Genomic DNA, 18,272 nt, shown 5'->3' on the forward strand with positions numbered 1-18,272 from the left:
GCATTCGAAAAGTTTAAGATACAAAGTGTAATTTATGGTATAGTTTAAGGTAGTAAAATGTAATTTTTCCAAAATGTGTCATATGATAGCATTTGGATAGTTGGGGAGGTGGGGAGATAGAAGGTAGAGAGGGGTATAGTCATCTGGATGCTTCATGAGTGACTAAACCACAGCTAAAACATTGGTCCAAACTTGACTTAACAATTAAACATGGCATATTGACTTAACAAAGTTGCATATGCTAGAGTTATTTCGGTGGTTGCAGTTACAAAACCAGCTGATTGGTCACTACTGGTTTGAAGTGTAGGGTATGGGTAGCCCTAATTAATAGGATATTTATATGAAAGATGTGAAATTATGCAATATTGGTAAGATTGAATATCTATGTAATTTTTTCAATGATAGTTGGCAAAATTTTGACCTCAAGAGTTGTTGAAGATGTGGAAAATCAAAGAGAATCAATGTGAATTCTCAAGCTCGTAATTTTGGAATGTGAAATTAATGTAGATCAAAACTTGGCCACATCAAGAATTTGAAGAACTTGAACCTTGAAAGAAGAGGAGTTAAAGTAATTTGTGATGAGGGACTGTAATTATTATTTTTTGTTGTTCTTTCTGCTGAGATGGACTTTCAACCATGGTCACAGATGGACCAATCATAGCTACAATTGTTTCAGATCAAAGCTTCCATAGCTTTGTGGTTTATATATATATATAGCTTCCACAGCTACACTTTTGTCTTATTGCGTGCAAACTTGTTTAATTAGGATTACCCTCGGGCTACCCAGAGAGAAAAGAGTCAAAAGGAAAAATACCAGTTTGAAATATTAATAACAGGTTACCAAGAGCTTTGTCTAGCATTTGAATCCCTTTCCTATAACTACTGAATTATCGGTCGCGGGGGGCGGGGGGGAGATTGTATATCAATTGATTGACACACTTTGATATTTTGAAATAAGATATTTAGGATTCAAATCATCCCTTCCCTTATACCTAAAGATGCATCGGTATAAAAATTTTATAAAAAAAAAGAACAAAGTTTAGGAAAATTTTAGATATATGACCTGAATCAATGCTGATGAATCAAGTCTAGGAGGATAACCACACTTCGTACACTCAATACATGCATCATTTATTATACTTGGATCCAATTTTGTTGTGTATGGGTCCTTTGTTCTTATCCATTGGTAACAAGGGTTAAATCATTTAAGACCATAGGTTGAGCCTCAAAGCTTTCAATTAAATGAATGATGTTTCCATCGATGGCAACATGCATAACATTGATTGGCATCACATCAACATAATAAATAAAATTTTCAATTATAATTTTATTGTGTTGGAAAGTCAACACATTAGTTTGTAAGGCATAATTCAAAAATATATTAACAATTTTTTAATATCTAAATGTTAAATTACATTGTGCTTATAATAATGAAATATTGAAATTCCATTTTTAATAGTAGTTTCTCATGATTTGTAATATTTTTCACGTAAAAGTTTTTATCAACAAATAAATATCATCAATTATAAAATGATTCGAGTGTTTCTTGAGTATTCAAAGTTGAATTAAGGACCACTCTATTACATGCTCAATAAATCGATGATTTAATTCTTATAATTGAGAATATACTGGACATATAAAATATCAAATCGATAATGATGTTCAATTGTAAAATCATCTTGGTAATGAAAAAAAAAAACACACAATTCTTTAGGTGATTTAAACAACATAACAGGACTGAAATCTTGAAAGTCCCAAGCTGTTAACTTTGGGTCTTGAGAAAGCAAACAACCAACATATCATAACTCACAATTCATTTGCATTCTCTTTAAGAGGAGTTTTTTATAAGAAATTTTTTCTTGTTTTGTAAGTACAAATGAATTTTTTTGGAAGGCGGCTACAAGTACCAACCCTATATATAGGTTAGGTGGTCACTCTAAATTTTTGGATTTTTTTGTGTCAACTTTCAATTTTGATTTTGAGTTTTTTCTACTAACATATATATATATAATCTTTTTATAGTTCTCTTGTAAAATCATCTTGTTGAAAAAAAAAAAAAAAAAAAAAATACTTGAGGTGGTTTAAACAACATAACATGACCTCAATCATGAAAGTCCCAAGCTTTTAACTTTGAGTTTTAAGAAAGCAAACAACCAACATATCATAACTTTCAATTCATTTGCATTCTCTGAAGAGTTTTTTTTTTTTTTTTTTTTTTTTTTTTTTTTTTTTTTTCCTTCAGAAATTTGTTCTAGTACAAATGATTTTTTTTTGGAAGGCGGCTACAAGTACCAACCCTAGATATGGGTTAGGTTGTCACTCTAAATTTTTGGATTTTTTGAGTCAACTTTAAATTTCGAGGATCAAAAATAAAAATTCTGAACCGAACATTTTCAAATTTTTTCTACCTAACATATATAATCTTTTTATAGTTCTGCCTCTAAGTGTGGATGATTAATCTGGAAAATCAATTACCATAAGAAAATTGAAAAATATTCTTTCTCATACATTTTCAGTTGAATCTATTATGTTGTGGGCAGGCTAGGCTTTCACCCTAGAAAAAAGTCAGTGCACCTTAACAATTCTAAAGCTACTGATTTTTTTTTTTTTTTTTACTTTACCAAAAAATAGTTTGAAAATATACTATAAACATTTTAGATTTTAATTATACGGTTATCAACAATCTTTTTCACTTTTCCACTTTTGAGGCCCTTCATTGCTACTTTTGAACTCAAGTCTTTACTTCAGTCCAGAAGTTGCCTTATTTAATGAGATTACGATTTACTAATTGTGTGACAGTGGCAAATATAAAATGGGCCACCCACAGGTTCACCCGCCCAATAGGGCTCTACCTCGAGTTGAATCCATTCAAGTTACAATAATGTTGCGGGCATGACATATTTTTACAATGAGTTCCACCATTTTTTAAGTGATTGGTGTGGATTCAACTAACACTCATGAACTCATTACTCTTTTTCCACAACTCAGATGATTATCTTAGTAGATGTGAAATTTTATTATGAAAAAAAAACTGGTGTCCATAGCATTATTATTCAAGTTAGCTTAATTAATAAAGTTTATTTTCTCTCAAATAAGAGATTTAGAATTTGAACCCTACTTATTTCAAAAACGAATTAGTGTCTTGGTCTTCATGATAAAGAAAAAAAATCATGTAACGAATATTAGGTTGAAATTATATTGTATTTATATAATAAATAAAAAAATTGTATTCAAGTTGTGTACTAGTCTTAGAACCATTAGGGACTATGTTGTGCTTTTTTCTTTTTTTTTTTAAGAAATTATTTATGAATAAAGATGATGCATTAAAAAAAAAAAAAAAAAAAAAAGGAAGAGGAGGGCTGTGTCCATCTCTAACCTTTGGGACAAAGACCCCTTTATTGCAATCGGTGCGCCTTTACTGTATCAAGTGCTCTGGGCATGGTCCAGGCCCAGGCCTCACGAAAGAAAAAAAAAAAAAAAAAAACCTTGGGCTAGGATAAAAATTTATGGGCCGAAATTTATTGCTAGGTTAATGCCTGATTTCATTGTTGTAAGTGCTCTTCTTTTTACACAAAAAGCTTAATGAGTAGTGCCCAATAATCTATATTTCAATTGACGCTTCTTGTATGTTTTTAACGGGTCCAAGGTTCGAACCTCTCCCCTACTTAAGATATATTTAAATAAAATAAAGAGAGCTTAATGAGTGGTGATTATAAAATATAAAACAAGAGAATTTACAGTCTGAAATTGGCTTTAATAGGGACTTGATCTGCTCAAAATACAGAGCCATTGTAGTGGACATTCTAGAGCATTATAATGTACTTGTTATTACATAACAATGTTTCTTAAAAAAACTAAACCCTTAAGCACATGCAGATAAATTATGCATAATTATAATTTACTCGTCCATTAGAAAATATATGAAACAAGTTTTAATGCACACTTATACTTTCATTGAACAAGAGACAAAACAAGGACATAAGAAAGTTCGTCAAATACTAATGTAATGCAAACTTGTCCTATAGCATACAAAGAACACCTGACCACTAATCTTTTATTTGATGACTACCTAGTATGGGTCATGAGCTTTATAACTCACAATTGACACTTTCTAGTGTTTTTAATGAAGACGTACAAGTTCTAATGCCCCCTCCCCAACTATCAAATATCCAAAAATAAAAATTCTACCTACTATGGGGCACAATATCTGATTCATTCTCCAATGGGTCATTTGAATGGAATGCTTGAAGTTGTTAAATTGCCCTCAATTGCCATCCTTTGAGTTCTTTCATGAGCCATCTCCAGAGCTAAACATTCTTTAAGTTCAGCCAACACATAACTCATGTCTGGCCTTTGGATAGCATATGATGGTATGCATGACATGGCTAACTCTATAGCTTTCCAAACAGAAGTACTATTGAATTCTCCTTCTAATCTTGGATCAATAATATTTTGAACATCACCCCTTTCAATCAAAGGATTAACCCAGTCAAGTATGTGGTTGTTTCTCGTAGGGCCTTGTACTATTGCAGTGCAGCCAGTGATTAGCTCAAACAAAATAATCCCAAAGTTATAGACATCGCTTTTCTTATTAAAGTTTACAGATGATTGAAATCTGCACGTAAAACACTAGTGGATAGATCAATGCTAGAAACTTATAAGTTGGTGTAATTTTTCTAGTAATTACTTCCATTATATCCTAGTTGTACTTGGTGATTAAATAGTTAATTGCTTGAACCTTAAATAATAGTTGTTGGCACTCTTACGCTTTTGACAACTTCCACTGGTGTAGAATGTGAGCCGAGCATCAAAATTATTATAGTATATAGTTAAAAACCGCAAAATTTCACAAATTTTGTGCTATTAAAAGGAATTCATAAATTTGATAGGTTTTAAATGCACTGGGAACTTAAAATTGAATGATGTGATCCTTATTATGTACAAATTTCATTTAAACGTATGTACATGATACTTGAAAAATTAAATATGCTATTGCTTCAATTTTTTATTTTTTAAAAAACATGCATATCAAATCAACAAACACTTACTCAGGATCAACGTATCCTAATGTACCAGCTGGGCGAGTTGACACATGAGAGTCATTTGCAGTTGCAAAGGCTCTAGACAGCCCAAAATCAGCTATCTTGGCTTGCATGTATTCATTTAATAAAATGTTGGAAGGTTTCAAATCTCTATGGATTATAGGTGGCTTGCAACCATTATGTAGATACTCCAACCCTGCAACTCCATTAGAAAACAATTGCAAACCATTTCAATCAAATTAAAATATATATATATATATATATATATAGTAGATGAATAATCATGTAATTGATTTGTTTGCAAACCATGTGCTGCATCCACTACAATATGAATTCTCTCGTTCCAAGTTAATACATTTGTGTTCGACATTGCAGCCAAAACATATCAATTTATCTTTTAGTTGGGCTGTTATAAAAATTAGCCCTGATTTCCCTATCATGTAAAGAAAATTAATAAAATTTGTAAGCTGCTAGTCAAACTAAACATCCTTAATCAGCTAATCCTAAATGTATGAAATAGTAATAGCACTACAGTTATATGAAGATTAGATTGGCTTAGCACCTCACCCTCCCCTTTTTGGTTAGTCTTTTGTTTTGAATCAGTGTATCATGAACAGATTAGCTAGGCCTCTAAGGGGCAAGACTTGGTTACAGTTTCATAGGCCAGGGTTGTTGTGTTGCATGATAATAGCAGGCAAAATGAGACTGCCCACTGGAAAATACTTGACACTTATCAGGCATGAGCTGCACCTGTAAGGTGCCTTGGTCTTACTCAAAGCCAACTAAATGCAGTTATGGTGCTCTATCCAAGCCTTGCCCTATACTAAATCTTGCTCTTGATTTGACAGAAATAACTTATAAAGGGTCATACGGTAAAGAGCCTTTGGACACAAATGGTAACCAGTAAATAACTAAATACCTGATAAATGCTAAAGCAGATTGCCATTAGCCATATACTCATATATGAGTGCCTTTTTTACACCCTCATCACAGTATCCAACAAGAGAAACCAATTTTTTATGATGAACTATCATTAAAAGTTGTGCCTTTTCAAACCAATTCAACAATTCAATTGGATGAAAAACTTTTAGCTGCATGATATAATCACAGTTTCTATTTAAAATTAAATACTCAAGTAGTTGAAAAGATTGGCTGTAATGTCCAATCTAACCTCTGCTCGAAATTCCTTATAGCCTTGGTTTGAAGAAGCAGAAAGCAACTTAACAGCAACTTGAGTTTCATCTTTCAGTTTGCCAAGGTACACTTTACCAAATCCTCCTCTTCCAATGATGGTTCTAAAGTTATTAGTTATGCTCACAACTTCTGTGTAGCTATACTGTTGATTCTTTGAATTGATGTTGGATTTGGTAATCATATCTACAAGAAGGAAGATTTTCACAATTGTAACAATCTCAATCTATTAAAAAATGTTTTCAGGGATGTGGGAGAATATGTATAGTTTATGTTCTAAATCCCTCAATGTTGTGTCCTCAAATGGATTTCATCTCACACAGTATTTTGAAGGTTAAATCCAGAGCCTACTATCCCAGACAGTAAATGCAAATAAACTCATGGGCTTGGGCCACCGAATCCATCTGCAGCAACATTTTAGCCTTCTCCGTATAAAGCTAAAGGAAGTCCTGGATTGCATGCTCATCTATATTTTTCACTTCAGGATGAGTTGTCCAATTTTAGAAGGTCAGCATGGGCTCAAGATTGTATGAAGTGATCTCCTTAAGTTCGCTGGCTTTATCATTCTGAATATCATGAATTGAAGATGACTGGAACAGGTTCTTTTACAAAACAGCAGGGGATTGGGATGGCATGGTTTTGGTGTATAGAGGGTAATAACATTTTCAATTCTATTGAATAGTGAACTCCATTGAGACTACGGTTGATAATCTCTGACTCTGTGGCACAGTAGTTGGATTGTTATTTACCTATTTAATTTTTTGGCAATGCTAGGTGACTATAGGTATGGACCTGGTGTGCCGAAGCATATATAGGAACTTGGTGGGCTTGTGGCTGCATTTTTGTGTATCTGGAGATCTTACGTGAGTACTGAAAGCTTGCCAACTTTCCCATGGATGTAATTATCACTGTTATTAATATATTTTCTTTAGTCGAATAAAATGGGTACCACTACAGTCCCAGGATGCCAATACTGAGAAAAATACATCCCACTTAAACTATAAAGTTAGGTACAGGACAACTGAAACATTACTCAAGCAGGATTCATACTCAAGAATTTCATGAAGAGAATGAGTGCACTTACCACTTGCTCGCATGTTGAATGGTCCATGGATGTATTCAAAATTGTTGATCAATTGCATAATTTGCTGTCTTAACTCTTGATTATGTGGTTGGCCACAATGGCCACGAGTGAAATCTAATTAGGCAGTTGCTTTATTTTCTTCAATTTCTATAATTATCTTTCATAATTTTCTTAAAGGCTTTGGTGTATCACAGGAGAAATAGGACTAGCTCGGATTGGGTGATACATCTCTTGTAAATGACCTCACTTCAGTGAAAAGTGATAATGATTACACAGGAAGAAAATAAAGAAAGAAGTACCTCCTTTTCTTTTCCTTCTATAGATAACCAGTGCACTAAATATGAACAGAAGGACCAGGACTGCTGCCATAGATGATGCAACAATTGGAACAACAAACTCCTTTTTCTTCTTTCTCTTGCATGGAACTGACAGACAAAGTCTGGATTTTTGCCAACACTTGCATAAAATGCATCAGGGTAATAAGCCATGGTAAGTAAATCCTTAAACATAATCTAATTGGATAGATGGTGCAGTCATCATGCAATACAAATTGATGTTTGAAATATAAATGACATCTAATTGTACATATAAGTGAAAGCAGTTATAAAAGGAAAAGAGAGTATACACAGGAATGTGACAAAATGAAATTAGAACTATCAAGTACATTAAAATATTGGAGAAAGGAAGATAAGCTAACCTCAAGACCAATTTCCCATCCCTAAACTTCTGCGGAAGAGCCTCAGGTACTGAACCCGTGAGGTTGTTCCCACTTACATTACTGCAAAGATATTGTTATGTAGATCACCTCAATTTCCTTCCCCAAAACTTATGTTTGCGATACCAAGATCAAAGCTCAACAACTTACAGGGCGTTCAAATTCGGCAGTTCTGACAAAAATTCTGGCAGTGGCCTGGTTAAGTCATTGTATGATAAATCCCTGAAACAGGAGTTAGCAAGATTTTTGGGAATAACATAGCCACATATGTTAAGCTATTTTTTTTTTTCTTTTTGAAAACTTGATATGAAACTGCAAATCTGCAAGACTTGCATATCGCATTTTTCAATTAAAAATTCATGGCATTAAATCCCACAAAATACTCTCCAAGCATTGACACCTTCGGTAATTAAGGGATCCATCATCCATCTGCTGATTGGTAATCTCAACCTAGCAGATGGAGTTGCTTCACCTGCTGGTGTCTAAATAGGACTAATTTATAGTAACTGAATGTTAAACATCAATCATAATTCCAATTAAGACTCACAAGGACTGCATTGCCTTGAGATTGGAGAATGACGCTGCAATCTCCCCTGTCAAATTGCTTCAGCTCAAGTTCCTGCTTGTCATTAAGAAAGAAGGAAGAGTTGTTGCCATTGTTTGAAAGATAATTTACATTTCAAACAAGATTTTTCTCATTTTAGAGAGGTGCTGTGTTTGAACATTTCGAACAAAATGACATAAATTCAATCAAATATCAGAAGGCATGACAGAACATTTTTTTTATCGCACATGAAAGGAGTTTGTTTCATTGTCAAATATACTAAAATAATGCATCATATTTTCAATTCAGTTAATATCAGGGTCCATTTTATGTGATCCTCCAAGTTTAGGTGGAGTTTCCCATAAGATGATATATTGATTGAAATATCACAGCACCAGTCAACAAAAATTTTGATGTTTTGGAAGTGCACTTACAGTGAGATAATCCTTGGATGATTGTCATTACTGCTGTTCAAACCGTCCCATGAGTAATCACTTGGGACACATGGATCGCCTTGCCATTTTCTAGTCACAATTTAGAGTTTCTTGATGTTTGTGTTAGCTTCAACTATAATTTTTTTATTCAAAAAGAAAGTGGGAATGAAAGTCAGGTGAATTTGTTATACAAAATCATGTAGAAAGATGAAAAGTGACAGTTAGATCCAACATTTGCAGAAAGTTGAACATATATGCCTTTGCTATTATGATGAATTGCCAGATTGTAGCATATATGATGTTCAAAGTGAACTACCAACAGTTGCAAATTCTATGGTGGCCAGCAACAATGCAAGTCATGATACCATGCTGTTTCATCAAATCTGTGAAATAATTAGAAGATTTCTTTTGCAGTAAATTAACGAACTTGTATGACCCTATTCTATGTCAGATTTCATTGATAGATGAAAAAATATTGATATGGCCTAAAAGTGTGGTGGCTCTGATAAAAGTTGTATAACAAGGATTTCTCGACTTAAACTGCTACACCTTAAATTTTCATTTTCTATTTTGGCAACAAACAAAGGTTCATATGGAAAACTCTTCTTGATGGAGCAAAGCTATATATCAAGCCTTCCTATGCTTAGCAAGTTCCATTTAGAAAAGGCTCCCTCTTCCTAGTTATTGAAAGGACCATCACCAATATTCTTAAGTTGTATTGTATCAGCAGTTAAAGTATCTCTTATTCATATAAGTTAGCAGCAAGCTGAGCATAATCCTTGCAAGGAAGATAGAAAAGAGAAGAAAAAATACCATCATCTATGGCAGTTGGTTTATTTGGGAGCTCTTTAAAACAAAAATCTCAACAGCATTGAGGATTGGAGGAAGCTTAGTTCCCTCAGCTGCAGATATTGAAAAGTGAACCCGCTCTCCACTAATTGGCAGATCATTTTGGACTACAGTTTGTGGTTTTAGATAATCCAGTTTAACAGATTCTGTCAGGTAGCAGTTGCCATTTAAATTAATTTTCAATTCCCTCTGCTTTCCAGCTTCAAGCTACTCAATCTCAACAAAGTGAAAGTAAACATAGCATTTTGAAAGAGAATCCGGTGGACTCCAGTATAAGCTCAAGGGAATGCTTGAGTTCTGTGTTTTGGCAGCAGTCCTCAATACTAATTCTGGTAATTTATAAGGATTCTCACTGCTCTGACTGTAAATGGTTGCGTCTGTGGTATCTGGGATTCAATTAAATAGGATAGGGTTCCAAATGCGATCATAGGCATCATTTGGATACCTGAAAAAAAACAAAAAGAAAGAGAAGAAGAAGAAGAGAGAGAGAGATAATATTCATCTTCTGAATGAAACTGGAACAACTTTATATATTATTTATATGAGTAGGCATTCAAGTGCTTTTGTAGTTGATAAACATGAACAAGGTAACTAGAAACTTAAAATACTGTTGTCATCGAAAAAAAATTTATGAAATGCATCAGGGTGGTGAACATGAACAAGGTAACTAGAAACATTTTTTTCCTTTTCTTTTAGATAATTCAATAGTAACAATGGTGAGTTCACTTTTCTTAACATATAAGTTTGAGAAGATATAACTGATATATGATAATCCTGAGTGGTGTAATAGATCATAAAATGTTAAGGACACAATAATTATCTTCATATGCAATGGAATAAGTTCTAGCCATGCCATTGAAGATGAATATTCTGTGGAAGACAAAAGTTCCGTTGTAAAAATATAGGAAAAATGAAGATGAAGCAAATATGAGATGCAGGAAATTGTTGATATAATTTATTTTTAGCTCAGGAAGGTATAAAAGATTCACCTGACGCTAAAGTCAGAACTGCTCCTGCCAATGTCATATCCCCTTATTTTTGTTAGTACCCTGCCCTGAGTTTGATAAATGGAATTGTCCAAATGCTGCAGTTCCAATGCTGAAATGAAGGGTACCCCGCTGCCAGTGTTTACTAGACACACGTCTATGTAATCCGTCAAGGGAACGTGAATAATGTCATAATAATAACCATATGCACCAGAATTTGTTAAATTCACTGTTGTCCATTCATTGACTCCAAGATGTAGGTCAAATATTGGTTTCTGGTTTTCACCATCGTAATTCCCATATACGAATGTTGCCCTGATCAAATAATTATTGTTTTTGCCTTGCTCTGGTCTCAAGGTGTAACAATTCCTTGTTCCTTGGGGAAAACTTCTGAAGTTCTTTTGTGACCGTGGAAGATCTTCAGGTGAATCAGGCGATACCGTCTTAACTATTCCAGTATCTATCAATTCTTTATCTGATGTGTAAGGGATTTCGGTTTCCTCGTCAATGTAATCTTCATTGCTACCACAATCAATGCTAATGAATCCTTGAAATTTTGAAAAAGAAATAATTAGACATAAACAATCAATATGGTCTCAAATAAGGTACCAATGAGTTTCAGAACACCCCATCTTTTTCAGTGATAAAACTGGCACCAAAATTCCTAAGACACAAATTTTCAAAATAGCTTAAGCTCCAAACATAGTTGAGTCAATGTTGTTGCAACACCTAACTTTCTGTGACCTTGGGAACTCCCATGCTAAGACAAAACTGTATATGTATGTGAAAAGCAAAAAGTTGGTTTTGGTTTGTTTAAAGTTTCAGATTATTAAAATACACCCAACATCAAAGCATGCAAAATTTTTAGCTTTTCATTTAAATATTCTTTTTTATTACATAAAGGTGAGGAAATACTGAGCATATGGGAGAGGCTGATACCGTGAGTGTGATTTGTGTAATTAAAATAGTCTTTTTTTGCATATAACTCTCAGCTACAGTGAGCTGCTCTCTCTAGCAGCCCACTGTAGCAAAAAGTCAATATATTATATCAATAAGTTATTTTAACAACCTTGCTGTATAGGTATTTTTAGTGTTTGAGTTGCTAAAATGATTATTTAGTCATTTTAGCAACCTTATTGCGAGTGCTCTAACTAGTTATGTTTGCTCTAGCTAACGTTAGTGTGCCGTGTTAGCATCCCGACTCCACTAGTGCTTATCATTGCCACATCAGAATGTCATGTTATCCTTCTAGGCCTCTCATATCATGCCACATGTCACCAATTGATTCACCACATCAGCCATATCCAAGTCAGCTACATGCCAGTGCCACTTACATTAGCACCTTCCCCTACAACGTCTACAAACTCATTTACGGAGCTAACTCGACTTGACCATAACCAACTTTGACTCAAATTCGACACTCCAATCCAATCCGCGAGTCAAGTCTTATTTTTGGCTGTTGGGTAGTGTTAACGGGCACCTTGTGGTGCTAGTTAAGAAACAACTTTATTTCAATAAAGTCAACTTTTTGTTAAATTTCTGACTGATTTTATAAGATGTAAAGCCAAGAAAGCTAACTTTTTAGTTTTACTTGTCATTTCAGTATTAGTTTCAGTTATTTCATCAATTTATACTAATTTTTTATTAAGTAAACTCCACAATAAATCATCCTTAACGGATACCTTACGGTGCCGGTTAACATTTGCCTTAGTGGTTTTGTTGAATCAGTTTAATTGAACCAAACCGTTGACCAAAATTTCCATATTGTTGACCCACTCCTTTGACCGTTGACATTGACTTTGATCAAAATGTTCAACTTTGATCAAAATGTTAAAACTTTCCAACAATGCCTATTTTTCTCAATTTATTTAACATGCTATCATAGTATCTTTACCAATCCTGAACATTAGATTTGGGACCAATTAAAACTAATATTAATACTTTCTATAAGTCTAAGGATTTAATCTAATTTAGCGTATAATAATAATCATTTACGTGGGTTTCAGTCAGTTCAACTTGTAAAGTTTTTGATGGTTGTATAAGAGATCTAGGGTTCAATCCCTACTTACACCAAAAACTGATTGGTGTCTTAGTTTGGTGATAAAAGAACTATCATCAGAAGCGAACGCCATAAGTCGAAACTCTCTCTCTCAAAAAAAAAAAGTCATTTCCCATTATTAATGATGTGCCAAAAACCTTTTTCTCTCATGTGATCAAAGAGATTAAATTTTATGTTTACATGATCTAATAAAATATTGTCACGTCAAACTATTTAAAATAAAAGTATAGAAAGTATTACAAAAAGGCGAAAATACATTATTAGTCCCTAAAGTTTACCTAGTAAGTGTTTTTAATCCCTAAAGTTTCACATGAGTGCTATTAGTCCCTGAAGTTTAAAAAATGACCTCAATTGGTCCTTCCATCAATTTATGTTAAATTTTATTGCTTATGTGTCTATTAAAATAGTGATGTGTTATTTTTTTTTTAATGATGTGGCAACGATTTTTATTATTAACTTATTACATGATGTGGCAAACCCACCACCCATCCCAAGTTCTCTCTTTCAATCCCAGTGGCCAGTGCCTCATGTCCACCATTCACCAGTGCAACAAATTCAACCTCCATGAAACAAACTGAACTTCTGTAAAGAGCAACAAATCCATATTAGACGAAGATCAACCCAAGATCTAAGCTTGAATTACACAACCCATTACAAAACATCTCTTATGAAAACCAATAACCCCAGCTACGGCAAATTAAATCTGGCTATAAATCTTAAAGGGGGTCACTTTGGAAACAAGCTCATCCATAATAAAAAAATTTGGGTCTGTTAGAGAACAGGTTTAAGCTCACAAAACCTCAAAAACACAAGAGGCGATTTAAAATATGGACTAAATTGGAATCTAGGGTATTCATTTGATTGCTTTTCATGGCCATTTGAGGTCGTTGCTGATGTTGGTGATGAGGAGGAGGGGTTGGGAGCAGAACCAAGAGGAGGGAGTGAAGTACTGACCGGAGCCATCTGTGGCGTTTGAGACAAATGCAGACTTGAGGCCGAAAAAGAAAAACTTAGGATGACAGAGAGCACGGGAGATTGCTGACATGTAATTTGTTAATAATAAAAATTGTTGCCACATCATTAAAAAAATTGACACATTACAACTCGGGGATTCAGGGTAACTAATTTTGTTTTCCTAACTATCTAGTTAGTAGGCCACTGTTTGAAACTAAATAAATTTCTAACATCTCAAGCCTTAGAGGCTCGATTTTCAGCTTATAAACTGAGCCTTAGAGGCTTGGTTTTCATGCTCTTAGGCTTCGTGACGTGGCTGATTGTACACATGGAAATCGAGTCTTATAGACTCGATTTTTATAGACGACTCTCAGCTGCTTGATATCTGTGCTACAAGATGCCACATTGAAATTGAGTTTTAGAGACTCGGTTTGCTAAAAGTGAAACCGAGTCTCAGAAACTCGATTTCTAAATTATGGTTAAGAACTACTCCACTTGGCAATCATGTCTGGGTCCCTATATCAGATCTAATTTTTTGTCTGGGTCTCACGAGTCTCATACACACATTCAGCAATAATCAGACAAACACTCCTTGTAGTCTTCTCCTCTTTCACTCCTCCTCTCACTCATACAATCTCAGCACATTTGCACATCCAAAATGTCAGGTAAGGGTCTGTTGATTAGTTAGTGTATATAGTGTTGGATTTTGCTAGTGTTAATGTATATAGTGTTAAGATATATTTGTATCATGGGTATGTATTTTTTGTTTGGTTTTGATATTTCTCTTTAGTTTTTTTTTTGTGCCCTTTCTCTATGTCTCTAGCAGTTAAAATCACACAGTCAATCCCAGTTGTTACTGATGATTAAACTATGTCTCTATGTCTGCTTACAACCAATTCATGAAGTAAGAGGAAGTGTCCCTTTTGTGCGTGTGTTACTGATGATTTTGCCACTTCTCATAGCTACTAGTACTACTAGTGAAATATTAATGTTTCGAAAATGCTAAAATTTCTATTAGTTTTATTACAAAATGCCTATTAATTGATATGGTTAAAAATGTAGTTAATACTACATCAATTGTATAATAAATAAAGTTTTTAACTTTCTTTTTTCTTTTGTTCAAAAATTCACACAATTTGTAAATATTATATAATAAAAGGATTGTGTGTATTACACATAAACTTACCTTATAGCAGGATCAAAAACTTACCATTATGATTAACTATCTCTCAACCCTTTCATCTAGTAGAAAACTTGAGTAAAATAGATTATAGAAAGAATCAATAGATTCAATATCCTAATCAACTTGTACAATACTAATATTAATATCCCCCCATCTGGTCACCTTACCATCTGTAGCACCCAACAAATTATAAATAGAATTATCATCCTTATCCTCAGCTATCAAAAGCAAACCAGAAACTAACTTTGTTAAGGCACTCCCTCCAAACCACTCATCATGTCAACCTTCTATGTTAGTGTCTTAAATCACAATTCTAACCAAACATATTACAGGACAGTTTCTGAGGAAACCGAACTATATAGTAGCATCTTCATAACAGCCCCTGCAACTCAAACTATTTGCAGGGATTTCGCAGAGCTTGCATATTTGAAATGTATCTACAACTCAAAAATTCAATTAATAAAGCAATACAAGAAGGCAGTTGGGTTCAGTGCAGGCTTAAACCTAACTAGCTCCAAAAAGGACCTTATTTTACAATACTTCAAAAGGAAAATTCCATGCATTAAAAACAAGGGGCAAAGTTTAAGTAGTCATGATATAGAACCAGTTATTCTATAATGATGCATATCTTACAACAAAATGCCGATATCATGCATTCAGGATTCAGGATAAAAACAAGGTTGCGTAAATTCAAGGCAGCATAACCCCCATGGTGATGAAGTCCTAGGCTTTGTATGAAGAGGTTATGTCTTCATCAGCGTTCTCATATATCCATTCCTCCAGATCTCTTCCTAGGGTAACTTAACATTTTAACTAGTTCAACAGTCACCTATTTCACATTATAACGAAAACAATTTCTATGATTTCTAGAGTATGTGTTGTTAAGGTTATTTTATTAATTCAACAATTAAAATACTTCGCAGAACTCCAATCATCAGTTTCATTGTATTACCAAAATAACTGCTTATAGTCTTGTGGCCAATGAGCTTTGGCTCAAATGGCATTTCCTCCTCTTGCAATAATGGGTGAAGTGTGAGGTTGTAGTTTCAAAACCCATGGGGTGGATGGGTAACTTATCAACTTGGGGGAACCAAAAAAAAAAAAAAAAAAAAAAAAAAAACAAACAAACAAACAAACAAAACCTAGCTTGTAGTCTTTTTATGTGCATGTGAAGAGAAATGATAACCCACAGGCTACAAAGAATGCTTAAAAAGGAATGGTTTCAGCAACAAGCTCACTTGGACAGATATACTGGCAAAATAACATGATTTGTATCGTGCTTCAATACTTCTGGTACTACATAACTTCCCCCCTCCTTCAACATCCTACTCTGCCTTCAAATTGACATTAGTATTACTTGACGCAGCCAACAAAGAGTTCCAAGAAAAACCATTATTAATAATTATTATGAGTCCTAGTCTTTCTAGGAAATGGTAATTTAGGAGGTTTAGTCCTTCGATGAATATTATTGCAATAGCCTAAGTATTCAATAAATGATAGAAACATAAACATTGAATTCAATAACATTTCAACCCTTCATTTTAATCTTAAAGGGTGTGTTTGCATTCTTTTTCCTAAGCGTGATTGGTTTGCCTACAATTTATCTTACGTTGTGTCTTTTTCTATTCACTATTTTCACACCAAGTAGCCATCAAATGGGGGTATCGCTACAAAGCCCTTGTTTGGGTAGTCTATCCCTAGCTAGTCCATCAAAGCACCAATGGTTATTTGGCAGAAATTGGTCTGATTCCTTCAAAGAATCCCTCTTCAGGCTCACATTTGTTGGTTACCTATGTAGGACAGATTAATTACCAGGGATAGACTAGCAAAATGGGGTGGTTATGTATTGGAAAGGCAAGAGCTTGCTTGCTATGTCTTCTAGGCTGGGGCTTAGTGCTGTGATTTTTCATGTATACAGGCAAAGAAATGCAATCCTGCTTGGGAATAAAGTCAGCTCAGAGGAGCAGCTCGTTGCTGTCATTCGAAAGAATGTAAAAGCCAGAATTCAATTCAAGGGCCCTTCCCTAATTCTAGAAATCTGCAGATTTGCAATGGATGGTAAACTCCATCACAATTAATGATGTAGGATTTGCTAAACACATACGAAATGACTTCATTTTAATTTGTAATGTATACGATGATGATTCCCTTGTAATATAATGACACTAAACTCTAAGTGGAAGACAATTGTATGTAGCAATTGAAATTTCATGGGATTTCAAAATAGCCTTAATGAATGAACAAAAAAAACTAAAAAAGAACTAAACAAACAAAGTGAGGGACTAAAACTTCAACACAATCACATGACAGAAAGTTTTATGAAGCAGAGATTTTTATTACCGCAATAGCAACCGGTAACAATGGCCAGATTTGTAGCATAAGTAGCACAAATAATTGCTAGACCATGAACGTTTCAATGCTTTGACACCAACCCAACTCCTCCACCAACAATCCCAGCCTAAATCCAAAAAAAAAAAAACAGGTCAATTTCTCAAATTGTCAACACCAAATAAATTTCTATACTTTGAGCCTCACTCCCCAAACCCAACTGAACTATAGCAAATTGGTTTAGAAATAATGGGTTTCACTTATTTTCAAGTAAACAGAAACATAAAACTTTAAATTCAATACCTACACTCCCTTTACTCTCTGAACCTCACTCCCCAAACCCAACTGAACCCAGTATAGCAAATTAAATCCTCATCAAATATAAACAAACCAAGAAACATAATCCGATTCCACAGCAAATAGAAACAAACCCAGAAACCCAGAGACATAATTCGATCTCAAAAAACAACAAAGCTTCGATCTTTTTTAACAGTTCTATTAGAAATTCAAAATAGTAACCAAAATAGAAAGAAAAAAAAAAATTGAAATCAAAGTTTCTTTGATTTTTCCCACTGTTTCCCAGCAACCAAACGGTGAAAGTGAAACACACTTTGAAGCAGCTCACCTTTTATTTTAGTTTTGAGAAACCGCGTAGATTGAGGAACTCAAAGCTCTGTGAGTAAGAGTGGAGACTTTTTCAAACCTCTGTACACCTCGCTGTGCTTTATCAAATCTTTCGTGCTAGGTGATGAATGTCAAATGGACTGAGTGAGAGAAGAGGGTGATCGGCGAAGTGATGAATGTTTGACGGAGTGGGAGAAGAGAGTGAGTGAGAGATGCGCTGAAGTGTGAGAGGGAGAGGGTCAGACTGGTCTGGTTTGTGTGACAGAGACGGTGAGTGAG

General features: G+C 34.2%; 1 pseudogene; it reads right to left on the bottom strand.

Moving 5' to 3' along the window:
* Positions 1–3,919: 3,919 nt before the first annotated feature.
* Positions 3,920–18,272, bottom strand: LOC115975925 (annotated as a pseudogene).

This window comes from Quercus lobata, chromosome 2 (genome assembly GCF_001633185.2).
Source record: "Quercus lobata isolate SW786 chromosome 2, ValleyOak3.0 Primary Assembly, whole genome shotgun sequence".
NCBI lineage: Eukaryota > Viridiplantae > Streptophyta > Magnoliopsida > Fagales > Fagaceae > Quercus > Quercus lobata.